Here is a 24,202-nt window from a genome sequence, read left to right as displayed (position 1 = left end):
CTGTTGCTCACCTGACCCTTGAATTTTTCACCTTGAATAAGCATATGACGCATTGAATCATGAATGGTAAAATCTGTGTCTAGCATACAAAACATAAGAGTGAGGATCTCTACATTATGTACATACCAAGTCTGTTGGAGATCCATCAAGCAGTTCATGAGAATAAGTCATTTAAAGTTTTTTTTCTATATTTAGCTCTCATGGCCCCTTCTAGGGACAAAGTCCTCTCATTTAACTAGAACTGTCAAAGGAGTGACTCATACCCCCACCATACGGTCTTGTCACAGAAGAATGGCAACCATAAGGAATCTTAAAAATACTTTGGAGTACTTCATCCTGGGCTTCCACATATAAGTAATACTAGTATAATACTAGTATAGTAATACTAGTAAATATATTAAATCTCTAATATTAGAGATACACTAAAAGTGAATACAAAAAAGTGTCTTACCGACCCATGTTACCACGGAAAAATGTTTTTACTTTTTACATAGGACTTATAATAAAAAAGTTAGAAAAATACCTAAAATATTGAAAATCTAAAAATAGGATTTCTAAAAATAGACTAATTCCTGGAATTTAAGGGAAAGAAACTCAGTACAAAGGTTAAAAAAAAGGTTACTTCCCTTTGACTCTAAGCCAATCAGAATGAAATATAGTGAAAATACATCAAAATTAACCTTAAATTCTAGGTAAAAGGGGACACAATTCAAGAAAAATAGTGTCAGAGTTATGCACCTTGTGTCACCTGATGTGGGTGATGAGGTGGAACATCTATTTTAAGCCTGAATCAAATCCATTCAGTAGTAATTGAGATATAGTGAAAATACATCAAAATTAACCTTAAATTCTAAGTAAAAAGGGGCATAATTCATGAAAAATTAGTGTCAGAGTTATGCACCTTGTGTCACATGATGTGGGTGATGAGATGGAACATCTATTTTAAGTTTGAATCAAATCCATTTTGTAATAATTGAGATATAGTGAAAATACATCAAAATCAACCTTAAATTTAAAGTAAAAGGGGACATAATTCATAAACAAGAGGACCATGATGGTCCTGAATCGCTCACCTATCCCCACATGACCCAGTGTTGATCTGAGTATGACGTCGTTATTTCTATTATTTGACACAGTGACCTAGTTTTTGAGCACATGTGACCCAGATATTATCAAGATAAAAAATTCTGACCAATTTTCATGAAGATCCATTGAAAAATATGGCCTCTAGAGAGGTCACAAGGTTTTTCTATTATTTGACCTAATGACCTAGTTTTTGAAGGCATGTGACCCACTTTTAAACTTGACCTACATATCATCAAGGTGAACATTCTGACCAATTTTCATGAAGATCCATTGAAAAATATGGCCTCTAGAGAGGTCACAAGGTTTTTCTATTTTTAGACCTAATGACCTAGTTTTTGACCCCACATGACCCAGTTTCGAACTTGACCTAGATATCATCAAGATGAACATTCTGACCAATATTCATGAAGATCTCATGAAAAATATGGCCTCTAGAGAGGTCACAAGGTTTTTCTATTTTTAGATCTACTGACCTAGTTTTTGAGGGCACGTGACCCAGTTTCGAACTTGACCTAGATATCATCAAGGTAAACATTCTGACCAATTTTCATGAAGATCCATTGAAAAATATGGCCTCTAGAGAGGTCACAAGGTTTTTCTATTTTTAGACCTACTGACATAGTTTTTGACCGCACGTAACCCAGTTTCAAACTTGACCTAGATATCATCAAGGTGAACATTCTGACCAATTTTCATGAAGATCCATTGAGAAATATGGCCTCTAGAGAGGTCACAAGGTTTTTCTATTTTTAGACCTAATGACCTAGTTTTTGACCCCACATGACCCAGTTTCGAACTTGACCTAGATATCATCAAGGTGAACATTCTGACCAATATTCATGAAGATTTTATGAAAAATATGGCCTCTAGAGAGGTCACAAGGTTTTTCTATTTTTATATCTACTGACCTAGTTTTTAACCCCACGTGACCCAGTTTCGAACTTGACCTAGATATCATCAAGGTAAACATTCTGACCAATTTTCATGAAGATCTATTGAAAAATTTGGCCTCTAGAGAGGTCACAAGGTTTTTCTATTTTTAGACCTACTGACCTAGTTTTTGACCGCACGTGACCCAGTTTCGAACTTGACCTAGATATCATCAAGGTGAACATTCTGACCAATTTTCATGAAGATCCATTGAGAAATATGGCCTCTTGAGAGGTCACAAGGTTTTTCTATTTTTAGACCTTATGACCTAGTTTTTGACCCCACATGAGCCAGTTTCGAACTTGACCTAGATATCATCAAGGTGAACATTTTGACCAATATTCATTAAGATCTCATGTAAAATATGGCCTCTAGAGAGGTCACAAGGTTTTTCTATTTTTAGATCTACTGACCTAGTTTTCAACCCCACGTGACCCATTTTCGAACTTGACTTAGATATCATCAAGGTGAACATTCTGACCAATATTCATGAAGATCTCATGAAAAATATGGCCTCTAGAGAGGTCACAAGGTTTTTCTATTTTTAGACCTACTGACCTAGTTTTTAAGGGCACGTGACCCAGTTTCGAACTTGACCTAGATATCATCAAGGTGAACATTCTGACCAATTTTCATGAAGATCTTTTGAAATTTATGGCCTCTTGAGAGGTCACAAGGTTTTTCTATTTTTAGATCTACTGACCTAGTTTTTGACGGCACGTGACCCAGTTTCGAACTTGACCTAGATATCATCAAGATGAACATTCTGACCAACTTTCATAAAGATCCTACGAAAAATGTGACCTCTAGAATGGTCACAAGCAAAAGTTTACGGACGGACGGACGGACGACGGACGCTGCGTGATCACAAAAGCTCACCTTGTCAGTATGTGACAGGTGAGCTAAAAATTTATGTCAGAGTTAAGCACCTTATGTCACATCATCTGGGTGATGAGGTGGAACAACTATTTTAAGTTTGAATCAAATCCATTTAGTAATAACTGAGACATAGTGAAAATACAACAAAATTAACCTTAAATTCTAAGTAAAGGGGGACATAATTCATAAAAACTTGGTGTCAGAGTTATGCACCTGTGTCACATGATGTGGGCACATGATGTGGGTGATGAGGTGGAACATCTATTTTAAGTTTGAATCAAATCCATTCAGTAGTAACTGAGATAAAGTGAAAATACATCAAAATCAACCTTAAATTCAAAGTAAAAAGAGGCATAATTCATAAAAAAAATGGTGTCAGAGTTATGCACCTTATGTCACATGATGTGGTTGATGAGGTGGAACATCTATTTTAAGTTTGAATCAAATCTATTTAGTAATAACTGAGATATAGTGAAAATACAACAAAATTAACCTTAAATTCTAAGTAAAGGGGGACATAATTCATGAAAACTTGGTGTCAAGAGTTATGCACCTTGTGTCACATGATGTGGGTGATAAGGTGGAACATGCATTTTAAGTTTGAATCAAGTCCATTTGGTAATAACTGAGATAATAGATTTCGGGACGGGACGGGACGCGACGGGACGCGACAAAACTGACTCCTATATACCCCCCTCAAACATGTTTGGTGGGGGTATAAAAAACTAGATGTGTGGCCATAGGACATAGGTGCCCATTAACCTGTCACTATACAATGGTTTTTAAGACTCTAGGTGAAAAATTGTTTAAAATGTTTGCAACACACAAGAACTTATGTGTATTTTTCACCAAGGACAAAAGCTCATCAGGGGCACTTGAATAAAATTACCTATACAGTAAATAACCCTTTAAATGACATTTTCTATACCTAAGGATATATATTCTTTTGTAACAACCATGACAAGCATTGAAACCAGTAAACAGTCAGTACTGTTTACTTATGTTAGTTGTGTTGGAAGAAAATCTTACTTTGCTCCGAGAGCTGCCATGGCCGTTTGTCTCATCCCAATCCAGTTTTTGTATGTAGTTGGAGCAGGCACACAGCATGTCTGGTGGACACGGTTACGAGCTCTGTCTAAAAAGGCATCAGGTTTAGCACAGTCTGCAGGCAACTTGTTCTTCAAACCAGCACCCTGTTACACCAATGAGAGTTTTAATCAGGATAAAGTGTGTACAATAGTAGAAATTTTATTTAACTGGACTTAAATATCATTTCAGCACTATTATAGTTAATGCAGCTAGTAAACACAACCCTTTGAAACAGCTTACCTAGGTCCAAGGTTAAAAAACCTAGATCATTCCCAAAACTCAGGCATCTAAACAGTTGTTTAAGAGAACAATTTTGTAACTGGCCAATGAGAAGGTTGCATTTGCGAGAATAGTCCCTGAACTCAACTTAATAACCTTCTGGCCAGAGACACTTGCCTTGTAAATGGAAAGCTGAATTCTCCACAAACTCTTTCAGGACAGATCAGATAAGGAAAGCCAAATAAAACTTGTAAAACAAAGAAGCAGATTCAAGAACTTCATAGCTCTTGTCTCCTTTTCATCATAATAAACCCATTTACGCCCCAAGGAATTACCCTACTAGCAACACATCTGTTAGCCCAAATCAATAAACATTTAGATCACAATTGAGACTTTTGACTTTTAAATAATTCTGCCTACCATAGCTTAACTGATGCTATACTTATTTTCTGATGGTCATGCCCAGAAATTTACGGAGTAACCCACTTTGTTTACCTAACCAGTGTTGAACCACAACATCTGCAAACTGACTCTCATGAGAAACTGAAGATGCCACACAATCTTTGTTTTGTTTTGTTTTTGTTGGGTTTAATGTTGCACCAGCACAATTATCGGTCATATGGCGACTTTCCAGTTTCGAGTTTTGATGGTGGAGGAAGCCCCCAGATGCCCTCCCCCTTGCATTATTTCATCACAGTTGGGTACCTGGATATAACAACCGACCTTCTGTAAAGCCAGCTAAATGGCTTCCTCATATGAAGAATTCAACACCCAGAGAGAGGCTCAAACCCACATTAGTAGGGGCAAGTGATTTGAAGTCAGCGACATTAACCACTCAGCCACGGAGGCTCTACACCAAGTTTATAGCACATGGTTATTTTTCAATATCAAGGTCAACATTTAGTATATTTATTAATTCAAAGTTCATGAAAAACATATACCTTTAAAGGCTTAAAAGGTTTAAATTCACAAAAAAAAAGTCAATAAATTACAATTCCATAGCGCCTATTTGTTTCAAAAATGAAGAGAACCGGGATTATACGACAACTGGTATGGTAGGCAATATATTACAGACAGCGGCACCCATTTGAAACTTATGCTTATAACTCCTCTTCAGATTGCGTTGCATGGTTTATTTTAAGTCAGATCAAAGAAAAAATGTACTAAAACTATTTTAAATTAAAACGCGAGTCCATGGCATTTCATTTGATGAAATTCTAGCGTGACAGATTTCTGGCACAATTTCTGGTTAGGTTTCAATGCAGGGTTTGTTTCAGCTCAGAAATCCCTAACAGCATAAATACACATCTCTGACATTGAAATTTTATAGCTAACTTTTAAACTGCTTAATTTCCCTTTTGCTCTTTCATTGCTAAATTATTGCAAAATGTAATACAACTTTTCATGTGCTTCCGACATCAAAGTAAACGTTCAGTGTTACATACATGTACAGTATAAACAAGAGATATACCAACTCTAATATCTGGATTTTTTAGTCTAAGTCTAAAATGTTGATGAATAAAGGTTTTAATCATGGGTACTGAAATACCAGCTTACATACAATAACTTAACCAAAACTTGCCAAATTGAAAAACTGGGCATAATTTTGTAAAATGTAAATTAGAGTTAAGGAACTTGTGTATTGCAAGTCAAATCATCAAACTGAAAAAGGGTGTGAAATTTCAATCCATTCCAATTAGTGGGTACTTAGATACTACTTCACACACAAAAACTTGTTAAGTTAAAAAAGGGGGCATACTTATGCAATGCAGGTCAATTTATCACACTGAGTAGGTGTATGAAGTTTCATTCCATTCCACAAGTGGTTACTGAGTCAGCTGAGCAGCTTACATTGAAAATTTAACAAACTGGGAAGCCAGCAAGGATGCGGACGCACAGGCGAGTACAATAGCTCTACTAATACTTCGAATATACGAGCTATCAATAAACTAAGACCAAACTGAAAATTTGGCATTTTAAAGTCTAACTTTATGCACTGGCCCAGGGTCATTGTATATCTATGCTTAAAGTCTAAAATTTACGATGGCATGTTTAGGACATGCATTCATTTTTTTAGGATTAAATTATCTTGTGCACATGACATTTTATCACAAGCGCACAACATCTTATCTCGTGTGCCCAACATTTTATCTCATGTGCATGAGATAAGATCGTGAATGCTCGATATAAGATGTTGTGCACTTAAGATAACATGTCGTGCGCACAAGATAAGATTTCAAGCGCACAAGATAAGATGTTGTGCACTCGAAATAAGATGTCTTGCGCATGAGATAAGATGTCGGTCGCACAAGGTAAGATGTTGTGTGCTCGAGATATGCTGTTGTGCACTGGAGATAAGATGTCCATCGCATGAGATAAGATGTCATACGCTCAAGATAAGATGTCCTGCGCAAAAGATAAGATGTTGCGCGCTCAAGTTAAGATATTTTGCGCACGATATAAAAAGATGTCTTGTGCACAAGATAAGATGTTGTGCGCATGAGAAAAGAGGTTGTGCACTAGAGATAAGATGTTGTGCATACAGAAAAAGATGTCGTGCTCTCGAGATAAGATGTTGTGCACAGGAAAAAAGATGTCGTGCTCTCGAGATAAGATGTTGTGTGCTCAACATAATCTAATCTTAAAACAAAAGGGCCATGATGGCCCTATATCGCTTACCAGAGTTGAACTGGCCTACTGACCTACTTTTTGACCCCACGTGACCCAGTTTCAAACTTCACCTAGCAATCATCAAGACAAACATTCTGACCAAGTTTCATGAAGATATGGCCATAAATACGGCCTCTACAATGTTAACAGGCTTTTCCTTTGATTTGAGTGGGTGACCTAATTTTGACCCCAAACTAGAGTTGTCACAGGAGTGACGAATAATACCCCCACAATATGGCCTTGTCACAGAACAAAGCCAATGTCAATGCTGAACTTACTTGACCTTTGTCCTACTGATCTAAAAATCAATAGAGGTCATCTGCTGGTCATGATCAACCTCCCTATGAAGTTTCAAGATCCTTGGCCCAAGCATTCTCAAGTTATTGTCCGAAAAAGGTTTAAATGTTCCGGGTCACTCTGACCTTTGACCTTTGGAACTCAAAATCATTACAGGTCATCTGCTGGTCATGACCAACCTCCCTATTATGTTTCGTAATCCTAGTCCCAAGCATTCTGAAGTTATTGTCCGAAAACAGTTTAAATGTTCCGGATCACTGTGACCTTGACCTTTGACCTACTGACCTCAAAATAATTAGGGGTCGTCTGCTGGTCATAACCAACCTCCCTATCAATTTTCATGATCCTAGGCCCAAGCATTCTCAAGTTATCATCCGGAAACCGCTTAATTGTTTTGTATTATTGTGACCTTGACCTTTGACCTACTAGCCTCAAAGTCGAAAAGTCGAACGTGACCTGTATTCAATCATGTTACACCTGTGTACAAAAATATATGATCCTAGACTTCTCAAGTTATCATCCCGATATCGTTTAACTGTTCCGAGTCATTGTGACCGTGACCTTTGACCTACTGACCTCAAAGTAGAACTTGACCTGTACTTAGTAATGTTATACTTGTGTACTAATATTTATGATCCTAGGCCCAAGCGTTCTCAAGTTATCATCCGGAAACCATTTAACTGTTCCGAGTCACTGTGACCTTGACCTTTGACCTACAGACCTCAAAGTCGAAATTGACCTGTATTTTATGATGTTACACCTGTGTACCAAAAATTATTTAAATCGGTCAAGCCTTTCATGAGTTATCATCCGGAAACCGTTTTACTGTTCAGGGTCACTGTGACCTTGATCTTTGACCTACTGACCCCAAATTCGAACTTGACCTGTATTTTCTGATGTTGGACCTGTGTACCAAAAATTATTTAAATCAGTCAAGCCTTTCAAGAGTTATCATCCGGAAACCATGAAAACCAACGGACCGACCGACCAACCGCCAAGCTCACTCCTATATACCGCCCCCTCCCCCCCAAAAACTTCGTTTTGTGGGTGGGGGGGGTATAATGACCCAGATTCAATCTTGGCCTAGGAATCATCAAGATAAACATTCTGATCAAGTTTCATGAAGATAGGGTCATAAATGTGGCCTCTAGAGTGTTAACAAGCTTTTCCTTTGATTTGATCAGGTGACCTAGTTTTTGATCTTACATGACCCAGATTCAAGCTTGACCTAAAGGTTCTCAAGAACATTCTGACTAAGTCTCATGAAGATAGGGTCATAAATGTGACCTCTAGAGAGTTAACAAGCTTTTCCTTTGATTTGACCTATTGGCCTAGTTTTTGACCCCATATGAGCCAGATTTTAACCTCAAATAGAGCTCATCAAGGCAACATTCTGACCAATTCTCATGAGTTTCAAACTTAAAATGTGGTTTCTAGAGAGTTAAAACGATTTTCATTTGATCTTACATAGTGACCTAGTTTTTAATCCCACATGACCCAGTTTCAATTTTGACGCAGAGATCATCAAGGCAAACATTCTGACTAAGTTTCATGAAGATTGGGTCATAAATGTGGCCTCTAGAGTGTTAACAAGCTTTTCCTTTGATTTGAGTGGGTGACCTAGTTTTTGACCCCACATGACCCAGATTCAAATCTGACCTAGAGGTCATTAAGACAAACATTCTGACTAATTCTCATAACTTTAACTGTGGACTCTATAGAGTGTTAACAAGATTTTCCTTTGATCTGGCTTAGTGACCTAGTTTTTGACCCCACGTAACCCAGTTTCGAACTTGACCTAGAGATCATCAAGACAATCTGACCAAGTTTATGAAGATAGGGTCATAAATGTGGCCTCTTGAGTGTTAACAAGCTTTTCCTTTGAGCTCAAAAGTAAATGCATGTCCTAAACATACCAACATTAAAATGCTTTTTCTCTACTTGCTGTAATACATGCACATGCACAGATTATACTAAACACTGCATGAATATGCCACCAGTAGATATATTGGAGAACTAGAGCTGCTTTTGAGAAAAGCACATGTCTCCCACAGTTGCCTAATCATCTAAAAAGTAAGACAGTCTTTATATACTGTTTACTCACTACAAATATACCTTTGAAGAGTAAAACGGCTGATTTTGACTGACTCAAGGGCCATAACTCTGAAGTGCCTCGGCTGATTTGGCTAGTTATCAAACTTGGCCGAGGACTTATGGTCAAACACATTTTGTTCAAGTTTGGTGAAGATCAGATGAGAAATGTTCGACTTGGGAGCGCGGACAAGAGTAAAAAGGCCGATTTTCGGTAATTCAAGGGCCTAAGCTGATTTGGCTAGTTATCAAACTTGGCCAAGGACTTATGGTCAAACACATTTTGTTCAAGTTTGGTGAAGATTGGATGAGAAATGTTTGAATTAGAGTGCGGACAAGATTTGTAACAGACAGACAGACACACACACACACAGACAGGAGTAAATCAATATGTCTCCCACACCACTGTGTGGTGATAGACATAATTACTGCAGTTATAATTTTCCCGCTCTCAAGACTAAGATTCAAACTTTAAAAACATTAATGATATGACCCACGTCCTGATCACATCCTCACATTAACAATCTATTAGCATAGTTCAAAATCTAAAACTGTCAAACAATCTTAGGTACAAAATTCTACCTTATCCATGAACAATGAGGAAAAGTCCAATCAATCCTGGCTGTATGTTCACACATTCTGACGGCAGTTCCAATACACCCATCCTCAAACTTTAATCCTGTAATATAGAATATAATGAGAACTACACACTTTTATCTCTTTAAGTTTCACATGACACATAAGTATCATATATCATTCTTGCACATTGGCCCATGCCGTCAAAACCCATCTGGCAACCCCCATGCCATACAACTCTCGTGCTGTTATGACAACTAGCGATTCATGCATTGAATATGTAACAAACGAAAACTAGAATGTGTCTGTAGGACACAGGGTGTGCCTCCCACTGGTACATTTGTCACAAATAAGGGGAAATAATTCAAATGTTTGCATTCTTAATGGGGTATAGCCTAAAAAAAAATATGAAAAGGATTCATTATTCTATACCATATACTTTTTGAGCTATGAGCAACACAAACAAAAAATCCACTATTTTGGCTATTTCAAGGGCCATAACTCCTTAATAAACACAAAGATTCTCTAGAAGAATGCCAAGTGTGCAAGGTCACCTTATGATAAAGACTCAAGCAAGGTTTCATGAATTTACATCAAAATACTTTTTGAGTTAGGCACACAATTAGGTGAAAATATGCATTTTTTGACTATTTCAGGGGCCATAACTTTAAAAATAGGGGGAGGAGCCAGTAAATAAATAAAAGGTGTGCAAGTTCATATCATGATAAAGACTCATGTAAGTTTTCATCCATTTATATCATATACTTTTTGAGCTAGGTGCGTCACAAGGTGACAATGTGCATTTTTTGACTATTTCAGGGGCCATAACTCTGAAAATTGGGGGCGGAGGCAGATAAAAAATAGGAGGTGCACAAGTTCATATGATTATAAAGACTCATGCAAGGTTTAATCAATTTATATGTAATACTTTTTGAGTCAGGCGCGTCACAAGGTGAAAATGTGCACGTTTTACTATTTCAGAGGCCATAACTCTATATATAGGGGGCAGATCCAGATGAAAAATAGGAGGTGCCCAAGTTCCTATCATGATAAAGACTCATGTAAGTTTTCATCCATTTATATCATATACTTTTGAGCTAGGTGCGTCACAAGGTGAAAATGTGCATTTTAGACTATTTCAGGGGCCATAACTCTGAAAATTGGGGGCGGAGGCAGATAAAAAATAGGTGCACAAGTTCATATCATGATAAAGACTCATGCAAGGTTTAATCAATTTATATGTAATACTTCTTGAGTTAGGTGCATCACAAGGTGAAAATGTGCATGTTTTAATTACTATTTCAGGGGCCATAACTCTATATATAGGGGGCAGATCCAGATGAAAAATAGGTGCCCAAGTTCCTATCATGATAAAGACTCATGCAAGGTTTAATCAATTTATATTAAATATTTTTTGAGCTAGGCGCGTCACAAGGTGAAAATGTGCATTTTTGACTATGTGCATTTTTGACTATTTCAGGGGCGGAGCCAGATGAAAAATAGGAGGTGCTCAAGTTCATATCATGATAAAGACTCATGCAAGGTTTCATCAATTTATATCAAATACTTTTTGAGCTAGGTGCATCACTAACTTCAGACGGACGCACAGACGGACGGACACATGGACGGACAGACGGACTGATGCACGGACAAGAGCATATCTATATGCCACCACCACTCATGGGGGGGGCACAAAAATCAGGCACCTTGATAGTTTCTCTCTGTTCCTTATAGTATATTTCTCGATTCAAAATACGTTATTTTACAGTAAGAACATAATTTAGAAGTTTGTATTTACTTTGTTTTTTTTTGAAAAATAAATATAACACAAGAGCACCGCCTTGCGGGTGCTGACGCTCATCTGATTTTTTTTGTATAATAGAAATATTGTCCTACCCATGATTTTCTAAGTCTAAAAAGGGCCATCATTCTTGCAAAAAGCAGGATAGAGTTATGTTTCTTGATGTACAGTGTCCACTTATGATTGTGAAAAACTGTTGCAAGTTTTAAAGCAATAGCTTTGATAGTTTATGAGAAAAGTTGCCTTAAACATAATACTCAACCAAGAAAATGATTTTCTAAGTCCAAAAAGGGGCAATAATTATTGCAAAAAGCAGGATGGAGTTATGTTGCTTGCTGTACAGGGTCAGCTTATGATGGTGAAAAAGTGTTGCAAGTTTCAAAGCAATAGCTTTGATAGTTTAAGAGAAAAAGTTGACCTAAACATAAAACTTAACCAAGAAATCTGATATTTTCTAAGTCCAAAAGGGGCCATAAATCTTGCAAAAAGCAGGATGGAGTTATGTTTCTTGCTGTACAGGGTCAGCTTATGATGGTGAACAAGTGTTGCAAGTTTTAAAGCAATAGCTTTGATAGTTTAGGATAAAAGCTGACCTAAACATAAAACTTAACCAAGAAAACTGATTTTCTAAGTCCAAAAGGGGCAATAATTCTTGCAAAAAGCAAGATGGAGTTATGTTTCTTGCTGTACAGGGTCAGCTTATGATGGTGAACAAGTATTCCAAGTTTCAAAGCAATAGCTTTGACAGTTTGGGAGAAAAGTTGACCTAAACATAAAACTTAACCAAGAAATCTGATATTTTCTAAGTACAAAAGGGGCCATAAATCTTGCAAAAAGCAAGATGGAGTTATGTTTCTTGCTATACAGGGTCAGCTTATGATGGTGAACAAGTATTCCAAGATTCAAAGCAATAGCTTTGATAGTTTAGGAGAAAAGCTGACCTAAACATAAAACTTAACCAGGCAACGCCGACGCAGACGCCGACGCCGACGCCGACAACCGCTCAAGTGATGACAATAACTCATCATTTTTTTTCAAAAAATCAGATGAGCTAAAAATGGTCAGATTATGGGTGGTTTTCAAAATAATGAAGCAAAAGTGTGACATTTATTTATTTATTTATTTGGGTTTTACGGCGCACTAACACAGTATAGGTTATATGGCGCCAAACAGGACTACAAATTTTGGTTTCACATCTCATTTACATCGAAATAAAAACATGAGGTATGGAATCAAAATTTGCATACCTGCTGGAATCACAGAGTTACAGCAAAACCAAGTGTTAAAAGACCCTATTAGTCGATCATGCAAAGGTAAGGCAGTGGTTCCAATTCTTTTCATACACAGATCGTCCCAGAACCACGTGGGGCCAGAAGTGTGACATAGGGGTTGAAAATTCAAACTTATTTCTTATGGTCAATGATGGTGGTCACCAATTTTTTATGATAGCAAATACTTCAAATTCGAAGGAAATAACTTTGGGAAAGTGTTGAGAAATGCCAATCAGAAAATATTTCAGCCTTTAATTCGAAATTTCAGTGAATTTCCAGTAAGATGGGTGATAATGTTGCATGATTTTATGACAAGGAAATATGTATAACAGTAATTTTTTCAACATAAATGATAAGTAATGGGTGTATGTGTATGGTTTGAAACTTATTTAATCATGTTTGTGGACATTGGTTTTTAAAATCACCCTTTCTGCACAAATCTGACAATAAAACTTTACCTAGAAAAGTTGTTGCTGAATAACTAACATATAATTATAAAACCTTTTTTTTCTCGCATTTTGCATGTTTATAAACCACATGCCAAATTTCAAGAATGTCCAGTAATTCTAATTTCAAGAATTGTCAACTCAAAATTCAGCTTTTTTTACAGATGTACAGGGGACACTCAGTGTTCCCAATCAGATTTTTTTTCAGGGGTAAACTTACCCCCTGGGTACAAAAAACTGGGGGTAAAACACAAATTTTTGGGGTATGAAATTTGCCGTGAAGCCAAACGCCGAAAGCTTCGACGCGACATTCTTGCAGATGAGACAGTTTCCGGGGACCCGGATGTAGATCGGTAACCGTTTAATAAGTGTACATTCATTTTCCAATGCGTTAAAAGATACAACCCGTCTACATTTTTTGACGTCAGAGAGCTGTAAGCCAATCGATTAGCAGATGACGCACTGCGGCAGTATTTCCAAGATTTATTTTTGTAGGAATAAGGTCAGTAATTCGGTCGAAAATGTGCTTCCGTGGTGTAGTCGAAAGAAGTCCATAATAAATAGATCCTAATTTTCCCATTTTTCGCGCAAATTCGTGTAGAACGAGTGTTTTAATCACCATTTTTCACTACTAGAATACATTCTGCATGAAATGAGACGGTTTTCATGTTCATATACCCCACCTGGCATGTTTTGCAGATCGAAAGCGGAAGTAGGTGTTTATTGCGCGGACAAAGCAAATATGCGCCAATTTTAGGGTAGCAGACCACAACTGACTGGCATTTCACTAGGAACTACATAACCCCCTAATTTCTTTTCATTTTTTCGTTAGTTTGTGATAGAACTTTCATGAAAAATAGGTGTAGGAAAAAGTGATGTTCTCTAAAGATACGTAAAGACGATCTGAAGTTGTCGTTTTTTATATGAAACAAAGAAGGATTTGAATTACTGACTTTTAACCTGTACACATAGTCTGTTACACTGATCTGTCTTATCGAATACAGTTATACTGCATATTAACAGTTAATATGTAGTATCTAACGCGTGGAAGAGTCTACCTGTACACATAGCGTGGGATTCCAGCTTAGCGGATTCGTCCCCTGCAGTTTCGTACGCGCGCGATCTCGCACCGGGTAAACAAGAGATCACAGAGTGATCTTGGCGCCCACCAATGTGCCATTTTTGTGTGTTCCAAATTTCAAGACTTATTGACTAGCTCAAGGTCAAATTTCATTTCCGTACACAACACTGTGCATGTGGTCTAAATTTGAAAGCTGTAGCTTGAGAAATGTGAAAGTAGGTCACTAGATCAATTTCAAGGACAAAGTTCTTTGTACACAAAACTATGCATGTGCATCAAGTTTGAAGACTGTAGTCTGAGAAATTTGAAAGTAGGTCACTAGGTCAATCTTAAGGTCAAAGTTTATTTCGGTACACAAAACTATGCAAGTGGTCCAAATTTTAAGGCTGTAGCTTGAGAAATGTGAAAGTAGGTCACTAGGTCAAAATCAAGGTCAAATTTCACTTCAGAACACAAATCTATGCATGTGGTCCAAATTTGAAGCCTGTACCTTCAAAAATGTGAAAGTAGGTCACTAGGTCAATGTCAAGGTCAAAGTTTGTTTCGGTACACAATCCTATTCATGTGGTCTAAATTTGAAGCCTGTAGCTACAGATATGTGAAAGTAGGTCACTAGGTCAATCTTAAGGTCAAAGTTCATTTCGGTACACAAAACTATGCAAGTGGTCCAAATTTGAAGGCTATAGCTTGAGAAATGTGAAAGTAGGTCACTAGGTCAAAATCAAGGTCAAATTTTATTTCGGAATACAAAACTATGCATGGGGTCCAAATTTGAAGCCTGTACCTTCAAAAATGTGAAAGTAGGTCACTAGGTCAATGTCAAGGTCAAAGTTTATTTCAGTGCACAAAACTATGCATGTGGTCCAAATTTGAAGGTTGTAGCTACAGAAATGTGAAAGTAGGTCACTAGGTCAAAATCAAGGTCAACTCATGTCAAGGTTCATCTTGCCACTCAAAACCATATATGTGGTCCAAATCTGAATGTTGTAGATTATTGACAAGAAGTTTTTAAAAGCTTTTCCCTATATAAGTCTATATGAACCATGTGACCCCCAGGGCGGGGCCATATTTGACCCTAGGGGGATAATTTTAACAAACTTGGTAGAGAACCACTAGACGATGCTACATTACAAATATCAAAGCCCTAGGCTTTGTTGTTTGGACAAGAAGATTTTCAAAGTTTTTCCCTATATAAGTCTATGTAAAACATGTGACCCCCGGGGCGGGGCCATATTTGACCCTAGGGAGATAATTTGAACAATCTTAGTAGAAGACCACTAGATGATGTCACATACAAAATATCAAAGCCCTAGGCCCTGTGGTTTTGGACAAGAGGTTTTTCAAAGTTTTTCCCTATGTAAGTCTATATAAACCATGTGACCCCCGGGGCGGGGCCATATTAGACCCCAGGGAAATGATTTGAATCATCTTGGTAGAGTACCACTAGATGATGCTTCATACCAAATATCAAAGCTTTAGGCTCTGTGGTTTTGGGCAAAAAGATTTTCAAAGTTTTTCCCTATATAAATCTATGTAAATTATAGAAACAAACAAAGGGCCATAACTTAATAAAAAATTGTTGAACCAGTCTGATTTTCAGGGGGACACAACTACGGTACCAATACATCATTCTGACAAAGTTTGGTCAAAATCCCCCAGGTAGTTTCTGAGGAGATGCGATAACGAGAAATTGTTAACGGAAGGACGGACGGACGGAATGACGGACGGACGGACGGAAGGACGACGGACCACGGACGCAGAGTGATTTGAATAGCCCACCATCTGATGATGGTGGGCTAAAAACACTTGCGTGCATTTTATTTTTATAACGTGATTTACGTAGTATTTTACGTGAGTGGGAACTCTGGGACACATACTGAAAATCAGTGCAATATTCATCCATTACTAGTTTTCTATTCATAAAAAGACTAATGGTGATCAACTTAAGACAAATACTATTAATTAAACAAGAGCTGTCAATAATGGTGACAAATGCCCCCCCCCCCCCCCCCCCCCGCAGCACCTTGACCTTGACCTGGTGACCCCAAAGTCAATAGGGGTCTTGTACTCAATAAGTACTATTAGCATGTGAAGTTTGAAGGTCCTGGGTGCAGTGGTTCGCGAGTAAAGTGCCTTCATGCAAAAATTTAACATTGCCCGCATGCAAAAAGTTAACATTGTGACGAACGAACGGACGGACAGTTGAAAACTAACATGCCTACCTTCAGGGGCATAAAAATTAGTTTATTCCACAAAATAACTAAAAAATTGAAAATTTTCACAACAAAAACATGAAAATTCAACAGCATGTAATGAAAAGTAAGTGACTTATACATAATTAACACCTTGAAATCATTTAGTTTACATGCACTGCTTACTCAGAGTAGAAAAATGACAAAATGCCATGCATTATAAAATGGAATAGTAAAATTCATACATACTTTATAATGTTACTAAAAAGGTGCACAGGGGACAAACTGTAGCAAAATATTTATTCATAGAATATGTTCATGGTAAGTAAAATTCTTTTAACTACACAATATTTACTAGTGAACATTTACATATTTAGGTAAACTTAAGAGCTTAAGAAGCAATAAAACTGATGTTTCCACTTTTAAACTTGAAAATTAGCAACTTCAGAAAAAATGCATACAATGATTTTTAAGTTATCCAGGGTTTCTTATATAATGCTAAATTTTCAAATAATGCCTAAAGTTTGCATTCACAGACATTCATCAAGATTTTAAGAAAGTTGATTTATCTAACAAAAAAAATCATACTGTGTCTTCACAGCTGAAAGGATAAAGATCTTAGAAAAACATTAAGACTTCTGAAAAGTAATGGGGTTATGAAATTGTAGTGTTCAACATTTAAATTTAGTATTTTTTTCACTATTTTTTGTGAAGCGGGTTCCATCACAAGATGTGAAATATTGGTAACAATAAGATGTAGTTAATGAAAAAAAGTATTTTATTTAAATGTGCAGAGTTTAAGTTACATAAAAAAGCCGAAGCTGTAACAATAAAGCTTGATTTTAAAAAGTAAACCACAGTTGAAAACTATACTTCATGTACAAGAGGGTCATGATGACCCTGGATCGCTCACCTGAGTAATATGAGCTACATGTTTCAAATGTCAAACAGATGCTAAAATATTAAGAAAGTCAGTACATCACATTCATGGTCAATGAAATTCAGTTATACGATCGATGAGTGAAACTGTACATGTCATAAAAATTTCAAGGCTGTATCTTAAAAAACAAGAAAGTACGTCAGCAGGTCAAGGTTACAGTCAGGTGAAATCATATTACGTAGGGCCATCAGGTAATTATTATTAAACAGTCTTAGAAATAGGATCAGATAATTTTTGAAGTATTTTTTCCTATATAACTCATATAATAATTAAGCGACCCCAGGGCGGGGCCTCTTTTAACCCCAGGGGCATAATTTGAACAATTTTGATAGAGGACTTCTAGGCAATGCATCATACCAAATATCAAAAGCCTAGGCTGTGTGGTTTCAGATAAAAAGATTTTTTCCTATGTAAGTCTATATAAAACATGGGACCCCCGGCAGGGAAGGGCCTCTTTTCACCCCTGGAGTACAACTTGAACAATTTTGGTTAAGGACCATAAGACAATGCTACAAGCAAAATATCAAAGGCCTAAGTCTTGTGGTTTCAGACAAGAAGATTTTTAAACTTTTTTTCCTATGTAAGTCTATGTAAAATTTGGGACGACCGGGGCAGGGCCATATTTGACCCTAGGGGGATAATTTGAATAATCTTGGTAGAGGACCGCTAGATGACGCTACATACCAAATATCAAAGCCCTTGGCCATGTGGTTTTGTACAAGAAGATTTTCAAAGTTTTCCCTATATAAGTCTATATAAACTATGTGACCCCCGGGGCGGGGCCATATTTGACCCTAGGGGGATAATTTGAACAATCTTGGTAAAGAACCACTAGTTGATGCTACACACCAGATATCAAAGCCCCTAAGGCCCTGTGGTTTTGGACAAGAAGATTTTTAAAGTTTTTCCTTTAGGTTGCCATGGCAACCAGAGTTCTGCATTGAATTCAATTTTTTTTTAAATTTTGAAAGGGGGCCACCCAAGGATCATTCCTGTGCAGTTTGGTGTAATTCTGCCCAGTGGTTTTCAAGAAGATTTTTTTAGAAAATGTTGACTGACACAAGACACACGACGCGCGACGGACATTGACCGGTCACAAAAGCTAAAAATGTCACACTTTTTTGGGTGCACTGGGGACAAAATTAGCTATATAATTTAATATAACTTTAAAACTGCTTGAGCCATTAAGATGAAAATGCACACATTTATTCACTACATTGATTTGGATATAATTTGCCCCAAAACACATTCTAAAACTAAACTGAATTAAAGTAAGGTGAGAGAGAAGAAAAAGCTTCATTATTTTGAAAACTACCCTTATAAAGAAATCCCGATGAAGAAGTAAACATCTTATAAAACTTGTTCAGCCTAAAAATGCACACATTCTGACGTAGACAACTCACGGCAACAAAAATTTCGAAACAATATTTTTTGTCAACCAAGATCACTGGATTTATAAAACATGTACATCTTCTTACTAGATCTACTGACACATTGTGCTTAGGAAATTTGGAAGCCTACCATTATTTTTCAAATGATTTGTCCGATTTGGTCAACTTTTAATTATTATTCTTTTTCTTTATTTGTTTGTTTTGGGTTTAACGCCGTTTTTCAACAGTATTTTAGTCATGTAACGGCGGGCAGTTAATTTAACCAGTGTTTCAGTACAAACCTGTTCTCCGCAAGTAACTGCCAACTTCTCCACATGAATCAGAGGTGGAGGACTAACTTTTTTTTTTTTTTTTGGATTTAACGTCGCACCGACACATGATAGGTCATATGGCGACTTTCCAGCTTTAATGGTGGAGGAAGACCCCAGGTGCCCCTCCGTGCATTATAACCACCGACCTTCCGTAAGCCAGCTGGATGGCTTCCTCACATGAAGAATTCAACGCCCCGAGTGAGGCTCAAATCCACATATGAGGGGCAAGTGATTTGAAGTCAGCGACCTTAACCACTCGGCCACGGAGGCCCCCATGATTTCAGACACAATGTCGTTTATCAAAATAGTCACGGAGAACATACGCCCCGCCCGAGGATCGAACTCACGACCCCGCAATCCGTAGACCAACGCTCTTACCTAATGAGCTAAGCGTTTTTTCTTTAATCATTGTTTACTGCAATCACACTGACACCCATTGCAAACAAGCTAGACAAAACTGATTGCCAACAATTATCAACTGGCAACCCGGCTATTAGCAGCCAACTTTGCGGCGTCATCCTGAAATCAAATGATCAGCTTGTGTTGTCATGGGCACGTTTCACTGCGCCTGCCTCCCGTTGACATTCTGTGTATTGTATATTGTGTTTAATTACTTTACATAAGCAAAACGTATAATCTCGGCCACTTTATTGCTGAATGTTTATCTTTCATCCAATTTTTGGGCGACTTGAACTTAATTCGCTTTTCTGAGTGGGAAAGGTGAAGTGAAATATTTTAAGGCAAAGTTAGCTTAACTACACTCAAAAACGCAGTCCCTGAATTTTATGCTTTAATGTAAAGGTAAATTTTATTTATTGTCGCTCTGTGAAACAATGAACATAAGCTCCGTAGAGCTTTTGAGTGACCCTATTTTAGAACAGTTAAAACCAATTATACCTTACCCTCAGCAATTTGCTGGTACCCATTTACAGCTGGGTCAACTAAGCCAATCATGATAAAGTGCCTTGCCCAAGGACACACATCAACGGGAGTAGCCTGAAATCAAACCAGCCCTTTTTTTGTAAATTTGGGGAAGGGTACCTGGTCCCTTTTGGAGGGGAAATTTACGTCACGAAATCATTGTTTGGAGGAATATATTTGCTGAAAAAATTGTTAAAATCAGGACTGAAAATCAAAACTAATTTCATTTTTTTTTTGCATGGGGAATTTTTGGCCAAGGTGGGGAAAAAAGTATACTTTTTAGATTGGGGAATGGGGCCGAATTTCGGCCCTTAAATCAGCATAAAAAAAGGCCTGCTTTGAAACCTGGGGCCTTCAGTCGCTGGGGCCTTCACCCCAATAGGAAAGTGTCATAGCCCTCATGACCAACGCATTCATTAATATCAAAATAAACTAGAAAATGCTTTTGTAAAAAAGCGCATGTCTCCCCCAGTGCAAAGTCCTATAGGCAAGAAGTCAATAGGGGTCAGGAGCAAAAGTCAAAGAGACACTGATGGTTGGTTGCAATAGGGATCATCTACTTGGCATGTCCAATCATCCCCCTAAATTTCAACACTCTTGGCCTAGTGGTTCTCAAGTCACTGTTCAGGCTTCTGTGACCTTGACCTTTGATCAAGTGATCTCAAAATAAATAGGGGTCATCTACTCTGCAAGTCCAATCATCCTATTAAGTTTCAACATTGTAGGTCAAGTGGTTCTCAAGTTATTTCCAAAAAATGTTTTTACATGAACAGGCCACTGTGGCCTTGACCTTTAATAGACTGACCCCAAAATCAATAGGGGTAATCTACTCTGCATGTTCAATCATCCTATGAAGTTTCAACATTCTGGGTTGAGTGGTTCTCAAGTTATTGATCGGAACTGGTTATCAATGTTCAGGCCCCTGTGACCTTGACCTTTAACTGAGTGACCCCAAAAACAATAGGGGTCATTTACTCTGCATGAACAATCATCATATGAAGTTTCAACATTCTGGGTCGAGTGGTTCTCAAGTTATTGATTAGAAATGGTTTTCCATGTTCAGGCCCCTGTGGCCTTGACCTTTAACAGAGTGACCCTAAAATCATTAGGGGTCATCTACTCTGCATGACCAATCATCCTATTAAGTTTCAACATTCTGGGTCAAGTGGTTCTCAAGTTACTGACCGGAAATGGTTTTCAATGTTCAGGCCCCTGTGACCTTGACCTTTCACAGAGTGACCCCAAAATCGATAGGGGTCATCTACTCTGCATGACCAATCATCCTATGAAGTTTCAACATTCTGGGTCAAGTGGTTCTCTAGTTATTGATCGGAAATGGTTTTCCATGTTCAGGCCCCTGTGACCTTGACCTTTGACAGAGTGACCCCAAAATCAATAAGGGTCATCTACTCTTCATGACCAATCATCCTATGAAGTTTCAACATTCTGGGTCAAGTGGTTCTCAAGTTACTAACCGGAAATGGTTTTCAATGTTCGGGCCCCTGTGACCTTGACCTTTAATGGAGTGACCCCAAAATCGATAGGGGTCATCTACTTTGCATGTACAATCATCCTATGAAGTTTCAACATTCTGGGTCAAGTGGTTCTCTAGTTATTGATCGGAAATGGTTTTCCATGTTGAGGCCCCTGTGACCTTGACCTTTGACAGAGTGACCCCAAAATCAAGAGGGGTCATCTACTCTTCATGACCAATCATCCTATGAAGTTTCAACATTCTGGGTCAAGTGGTTCTCAAGTTACTAACCGGAAATGGTTTTCAATGTTCAGGCCCCTGTGACCTTGACCTTTAATGGAGTGACCCCAAAATCGATTGGGGTCATCTACTCTGCATGTACAATCATCCTATGAAGTTTCAACATTCTGGGTCAAGTGGTTCTCTAGTTATTGATCGGAAATGGTTTTCCATGTTGAGGCCCCTGTGACCTTGACCTTTGACAGAGTGATCCCAAAATCAATAGGGGTCATCTACTCTTCATGACCAATCATCCTATGAAGTTTCAACATTCTGGGTCAAGTGGTTCTCAAGTTACTGACCGGAAATGGTTTTCAATGTTCGGGCCCCTGTGACCTTGACCTTTAATGGAGTGACCCCAAAATCGATAGGGGTCATCTACTCTGCATGTACAATCATCCTATGAAGTTTCAACATTCTGGGTCAAGTGGTTCTCTAGTTATTGATCGGAAATGGTTTTCCATGTTGAGGCCCCTGTGACCTTGACCTTTGACAGAGTGACCCCAAAATCAATAGGGGTCATCTACTCTTCATGACCAATCATCCTATGAAGTTTCAACATTCTGGGTCGTCTACTCCAGCAGCCCTACAACCCTATGAAGTTTGAAGGTTCTAGGTCAAATGGTTCTCCAGTTATTGCTCGGAAATGAAGTGTGACGTACGGACGGACAGACGGAAGGACGGACGGACAGACGGACGGACGGACAGGGCAAAAACAATATGTCTCCTGGGGGAGACATAATTAATTATCAGAGATGTAATCGTTACAAATACATTGTAAATGTATCAGAAAACATTCCCAACTGATTTCATTGGAAATATGCTGAATAAGTTTGCACTTGACCAGCGACAGTCGAAAGTTTTGACGCGGTCCCAAAATGTATTATTTGGACCACAGACACTTGTGGGTCAGCACCCCTTCCCCGCCCAGTCCACCCGACAACCGGCTCTGTGTAGTAAATTTGACATCAAGCTGGGATCTATTCTCCTATTTCTTGGACAAGAAAATCGTGTTTACTAAGTAAGTTGTCTTGTGTTTTTTCTGAGGTTAATAGAATATGGGAATTTTTTAAACATGCTGAAATGGTAACAGAAGTTGTTGTATGATTGAGACATGTGCTCAGTTTGTTTTAAAAAACAAAAATATACTGACTGAGGGTTGTCACTCAGGGGCGGACTGGGCGGGGGATGGGAGCTGACCCACAAGTGTCTGTGATTTCATAGGCATAGGAGCAGGGGGGGCCAATATTTTGGAAAAGAGATACAACTTGCAGTCTATAACATTTACTTAGCATCATATAATTCTTTTCAACCTGATTTCTGATTTGCATTTGGCCTTCTCTTTTATTCTGACTTGTCTCTTTCCATAGTGTGAGTACTGAAATCTGTACGCGCCACACTATTAACTATTAAGCCTGTTTACGCTTGTAAACGTTATGTATTATTTTTTGTTTTACATTGTCCATTCAAGGGAAATGATATTTCCACAACTTTATATCACAATTAGACAAATGCAGTGCTTATTGATTGTATGTCCAGGGCTTCAACAGAAGAATGTAAAAAAAAATGGCACACTTAATTAGAACAACAGATAATATGACTGATTAGACTGATTAAGACAGTTCAGTGCCTAGTCATATGTGTATCATCAGAATAACTCAATGATTGCTAAAACATAGAGGCTTGAGGGGGCCAATGGCCCATTTGGCCAGGCTTTGAGGCGTTGTCATGAATAATACATCGGAGATACCTTGACGCATTCCCCCCCCCCCCCCCCAAAGTTAAACTCGCTCCTACGCCCATGGATTTGGACTACGAACTAAACTGTTCCTATGATTACTTCTATGCTTTATGTTCCTATAGACAATATAATGCATAACTAATTGCAGGAAATGCGAGAAGAATTACCGAATTAATTGTGGCATCCACGTGAAAGTGCGAAAGTAGTAATGGTGGTGAAATGGCAAAGGGAAGTAACTGTCATAATCCGGGATCATGTTATATATATAGGTAGATACCTAGGTTAATTATGAAGTAGGCCTACAGATTAGAAGCAAAACGTTAGCAGCTGTGGGATTTAACATAACGTGTTTGATATCAGTTTAAGTGACCAGTTATTTGTGCGCCTTAAGTAGTCAAAATTAAACATTTTCATTGTGATCCGTCTGCCATCCATTGAAATCAGTTTGTTCCACATACGTAACATGTTCCCCCATCGCAAGTAGACACTAGGTAACCACCCAGTGTCCCCAACCATA

General features: G+C 38.0%; 1 long non-coding RNA gene across 3 annotated transcripts in view; it reads right to left on the bottom strand.

Annotated features, from left to right (window-relative positions):
- The window catches only part of LOC123540495 (uncharacterized), a 32,905-nt gene extending 9,000 nt beyond the window's left edge, over positions 1-23,905 (bottom strand). For all 3 annotated transcript variants that reach the window (XR_008367872.1, XR_006684195.2, XR_008367873.1), the window contains exons 1-3: positions 23,853-23,905; positions 9,844-9,940; positions 3,925-4,088 (exon numbers count right to left, since the gene is read on the bottom strand). This is a non-coding gene — a long non-coding RNA (uncharacterized LOC123540495). The remainder of the gene's footprint in view (positions 1-3,924; positions 4,089-9,843; positions 9,941-23,852) is intronic.
- Positions 23,906-24,202: the final 297 nt, after the last annotated feature.

Source organism: Mercenaria mercenaria, chromosome 16 (assembly GCF_021730395.1).
Source record: "Mercenaria mercenaria strain notata chromosome 16, MADL_Memer_1, whole genome shotgun sequence".
Classification (NCBI taxonomy): Eukaryota; Metazoa; Mollusca; class Bivalvia; order Venerida; family Veneridae; genus Mercenaria; species Mercenaria mercenaria.
This window is presented reverse-complemented; position numbering and strand designations above follow the sequence as displayed.